Genomic DNA, 5,454 nt, shown 5'->3' on the forward strand with positions numbered 1-5,454 from the left:
ACATAGACATGGCCAACAAGCACATGAGAAAATGCTCTGCATCACTTGCCATCAGGGAAATACAAATCAAAACCACAATGAGATACCACCTCACACCAGTGAGAATGGGGAAAATTAACAAGGCAGGAAACAACAAATGTTGGAGAGGATGCGGAGAAAAGGGAACCCTCTTGCACTGTTGGTGGGAATGTGAACTGGTGCAGCCACTCATTTTATTTTTTTTAAGGAAAAAAATGTTCATCTAAAAATATGGCATCCTTCACAAATCTGTGCGTCATCCCTGTGCAGGGATCACACTAATCTTCTCTATATTCTTCCAATTTTAGTACCTGTGCTGCCCAAACCAGTACCGTGTTTTTTATTTTCTCTACCTCATGGTGCTTTGACATCTTGGGGCATTGACGACTTGGGGAGGGCCTGCCTTTTCTAGAGTTCGCTAATTCCTAGAGATAGCAAACACTTTGCTGCAAACCAACCAGTCCTGAGTCTGTATCCACCATGCCCTTCCTTTTAAGGGGCTCCTGCAGTCCAGAACACTGTCCCTTTGCCCTAAATCACCCCAGTGTCAGGTACCAGCCAACTAGGGATTGCCCTTCTAGCCCAGGGCCTGCCCCAATTATTCAAACTATTCAATCCTAGGTCTGCCCTGTTTGCCTACCCTGCCTCGCCCATTCCTTCCAGTGAAAACCAAAATAAAAGCTCAGCCCACGTTTCTGCCTCACTTCTTCTGCCTCCTGACTGACCCTGGTGATTCTGCATGTGGCCTTACATGGCTTGGAATGCCTCCTGATTCTAGAGAACTGTGGGTAAGAACTTAATCCTTCCTGGCAGTCATGTCCATGTCATGTCCATAACTGAATGAAACAAATCCCGGGTACCTTTTATTTATTTTTTAAAGAATATTTTATTTATTTATTTAAGATAGAAAGTTTGAGAGAGCCTGAGCAGGGCTGGGGGAGGGGCTGGGGGAGAGGGGGGAGCAGGGAACCAGACTTGGAGCTCCATTCGAGGACCCTCAGGACCCTGAGATCATGACCTGAGCCAAAGGCAGATGCTCAACTGACTGCGCCCCCCCAGGTGCTCCCCAGGGTACCTTTTAAAACAAAATAGAAACAAAGAAACAAACAAAGAAATAGAACACTTGCCCTGTGAAACTTCTGGTCAGATTTTTACAGCCCAGAATTTCAGGTTTTTTTAAAGATTTTATTTATTTATTTTAGAGAGAAAGAGAGAGTGAGCAAGAGTGGGAGGGGCAGAGGGAGAGAGAATCACAAGCAGACTCTGCATTGAGTGCAGAACGGAACTCGATGTGGGACTTGATCCCACAACGCTGAGATCACAAATTGAGTCAAAACCAAGAGCTGGATGCTTGGTTGGGCTCCCTGCTCAGCGAGGAGCCTGCTCCTCCCTCTCCCTCTCTTCCTCTCCCCTGACCCAGGCACCCCTGACCCAGAATTTCTGACAGAAATCTCAGCTAAACTGATCTGGTAAATGCCTTCCCCTTGCTTGACTAAGTAACACAAGGAAAGTATTAAAAACAAGAACAAAGCACGAGGGCAGCCCGGGGGCTCAGCGGTTTAGCACCGCCTTCAGCCCAGGGCCTGATCCTGGAGACCCAGGATCGAGTCCCACATCGGGCTCCCTATGTGGAGCCTGCTTCTCCCTCTGCCTGTGGCTCTGCCTCTCTCTCTCTCTCTCTCATGAATAAATAAATAAATAAAATCTGTAAAAAAAAAAAAAAGAACAATGCACGAACTGTGTTGGGTCAAATATACTGACAAGTGTTGAAAACTTGCACTGATCCAAGTAAACTTCTCTTTTCTTTTTCCCAAAGATACTTGAAAAGCTTAAAAGAATTTCATTACTGAATTTAAGCATATTTCTCACGTAAGATTTGTGAGTCTGCCTCTGTGAATGTGAGAGAATCAAATATATTACATTTGTAAACGTCATTTAAAATATCTAACGTAATTCGATTGATTAAAGATGGTCCTGGTATTAAATATTTGGGAGAATATGATCTGTCAGATTTATGAAATAAGTGCACAGTAATTAAATAACCAATTAAGTTGAAAATTATTTTTCTCATGCAGAACATCGCCAGGCTTATAAATGTAACTTAAAAGTTGAGCTTAAAATCTTAAAAGTATAGGTTTTTATTTCTATAACATGGATAAATTAAATAGTAAGACACAAGTGACTGTAAGAATGTTTTTGTGCATGAAAGCTCTTTGGGCAGAAAAGTCACTAACACCAATTTTCAGAGGCTTCACAGTGAACCTAAAATCCAGTCTAAGATTCCTAGCACAGCACAGTCCCTAGAGAGGCAAATCAGTGCCTGCCTGGCTGCTCAGGAGCCATTTTCAGGCTCCTCCCTCGTCCATCTCACTTCCCACACCTGGTCTCCATGGCTGCCTAGCACTGGTTGCCAGATCCTCCACCCCAGCATGCACGGGGGACATCTTGCCCCTCCTCTCCACCTGTTTTCTCCTGCTTATCCTTTGAGTCTCAGTTCGAATGTCTTTTTTTGTTGTTGTTGTTAAGATTTATTTATTTATTTATTTTTTATTTATTTATTTATTTATTTATGAGAGAGAGAGCACAAGCAGGGGAAAGGAAGAGAGAGGGGGGGAGGAGCAGGCTCCTCGCTGAGCAGGGAGCCCAATGAGGGGCTCGATCCCCGGACCCTGGAATCATGACCTGAGCTGAAGGCAGACACTTAATCGACTGAGCCACCCAGGCACCCCTTGAATGTCTCTTCTGACTAAGTTGGCCTGCACTCTGAAATGAACTCACATAGTATTCTATCTTTTTGGGGTTAAATCCACGTTGGAATTCGGCATAACTTCCCCTGAGTGGTAACTTATTTGGCCAGCCCACTGATGAGTGTTTTCTGAGGCAGCAAGCAAATCCTTTGTTATCTTCTGAAATTCAGCACAAAGATCACAAGTGACACATCAGATCTCCAGGACTAATCCTCAACCACTGACGTTTAAGGCAAGGGAACGCCATCCCTCAGCCCCTCCAATGACCACATCCTTCTAATGCAATGCCCTCTCTGCTCAGCTCTGCATCTGGGTGCAACCCTTTGGCCAAATCTCTTCATCTATGAAATTATATCTGACGATAAGCAGAGGCCTAATGTTCTAAAGAAATGGAACTATTATATAGGAAAAAAAATGTTAAAGAAACTCGACCCCTATTTCACTCCATTCACTAAAAATTTATTTCGGGTGTATTTTTTTAAGAAGATTTTATTTTTAAGTGATCTCTCCACCCAACACAGCTCTTGAGCTCACAACCCTGAGATCAAGAGTCGCATGCTCTACTAACTGAGCCAGGCAGATGCCCCTATTTGGAACGTATTATAAACCTAAACGCAAAACTTAGAATTGTAAAGCTTCCAGAAGACATAAGAGGATATTTTCATGACTTTAGGACAGGCAAACTTCACCCACAGGACACAAAAAGCCTTAACTGGTTTTCGGTGATTAAGGTTATTTATTTAAATAGGTTATTTATCCCACCACATGCCCTGAGTTGGTAAGCTATATATTGATACACTTGCCAAGCTGATATTTAGAGTTTGACATTTGGTACATCCCCTTTCATTTCTGAAAATCCTAAATCTTTTTTAAAGTTTTTATTTAAATTCCAGTTAGTTAATGTACAATATAATACTATTTCAGGTGTATAATATAGTGATTCAACACTTCATACAACACCTGGTGCTCATCTCAGCAAGTGCCCTCCTCAATCCCCATGCCCTATTTAACACATCCCCCTCACCCACCTCCCCTCTGGTGACCATCAGTTTGTTCTGTATAATTGAGTCCATTTATTGGCTTGTCTCCATCTCTCTTTTTCCCCTCTCCCTTTGCTCATTTTTTTTTGTTTCTTATATTCCACATATGAAGGAAATCATATGCTATTTGTTTTTCTCTGACTGACTTCTTTCGCTTAGCATTATACTCTCCAGCTCCATCCATGTCACTGCAAATGGCAAGATTTCATTCTTCTTTATGGCTGAGCAATATTCCATTGTCCATTCTTCTTTATCCATTCATCAATCCATGGTCACTTGCGCTTTTTCCAAAATTGGCTATTGTAGATAATGCTGCAATAAACATCAGGGTGCATGTATCCCTTTGATTTACTGTTTTTGGATCCTTTAGGTAATTACCTGGTAGTGTGATTGCTGGTAGTTCTATTTTTAACTTCTTGAGAATCCTCCATGTTTTCTAGAGTGACCCCACCAACAGTGCAAGAGGGTTTCCCTTCCTGCATATCCTCACCAACACCTGTTGTTTCTTGTGTTGTTGATTTTAGCCATTCGGACAGGCGTGATGTGATATCTCATTGTGGTTTTGATTTGCACTTCCCTGCAGATCAGTGATATTGAGCATCTTTTCATGTATCTATCTGTTGGCCATCTGGATGTCTTCTTTGGAAAAATGTCCACTCATGTCTTCTGCCCATTTTTTTAATTGGGCTATTCATTTTGGGGGGTGTTGAGTTTTAAAACTTCTTTACATATTTTGGATACCAACCCTTTATCAGATATGTCTTTTGCAAATATCTTCTCCCATTCCACAGTTTGCCTTTTAGTTTTGTTGATTATTTCCTTCGCTGTGCAGAAGCTTTTTATTTTGATGTAGTTTATTTTACTTTTATATCCCTTGCCTCAGGGAACGTATCTAGAAAGACGTTGCTACAGCTGATGTCAAAGAGGTTACTGCCTGTGCTCTCTTCTAGAATTTTTGTGGTTTCAGGTCTCACATTTAGGTCTTTAATCCATTTTGAATTTATTTTTGTTTAAGGTATAAGAAAGTGGTCCCATTTCATTCTTTTGCATGTTGCTGTCCAGTTTTCCCCACACCACTTGTTGAAGAGACGTTCTTTTTTCCCATTGGATATTCTTTCCTGTTTTGCCAAAGATTCATTGACCATAGAACTGTGGGTTTGTTTCTGGGTTTTCTATTCTGTTCCATTGATCTATGTGTCTATTTTTGTGCCAGTATCATACTGTTTTTGATCACTATAGCTTTGTAATATAGCTTAAAGTCTGTAACTGTGATGCCTCCAGCTTTGCTTTCTTTGAAAATCCTAAATCTTAAAATGTTCATACTTAATAACATCACCAGTAATATATCTTAATGGACCCTGGATCAGAGGAAAAAATATTGTTATGAAGGACATCCTTGGAAGATTTGCTGAAATTTGAATATGGAGTGTATAATTTTATTCCAATTACAATATCCTTACTTTTTGGCCTGATAAAATATTTAGGGATATATGGATATTATAATGCCATTTACTCACAAAAAATTCAGGAAAATATCAATACGTATATGAGCAAAAGATACATGAATGAAATGTGGAAAATATTAACAACTGAAGAATCTAGGCAAACAGGATGTGAGCATTCTTTGCACTTCTCTTGCAATGCTTCTG

General features: G+C 40.9%; 1 non-coding gene across 1 annotated transcript; it reads right to left on the bottom strand.

The window, feature by feature from the left end:
- Window positions 1-243: 243 nt before the first annotated feature.
- LOC121483661 lies at window positions 244-350 on the bottom strand. The gene has a single exon (XR_005985787.1). It is a non-coding gene; the product is annotated as a U6 spliceosomal RNA (small nuclear RNA).
- Between the last annotated feature and the right edge of the window lie 5,104 nt (window positions 351-5,454).

This window comes from Vulpes lagopus, chromosome X, assembly GCF_018345385.1.
Source record: "Vulpes lagopus strain Blue_001 chromosome X, ASM1834538v1, whole genome shotgun sequence".
In the NCBI taxonomy this organism is placed as follows: domain Eukaryota; kingdom Metazoa; phylum Chordata; class Mammalia; order Carnivora; family Canidae; genus Vulpes; species Vulpes lagopus.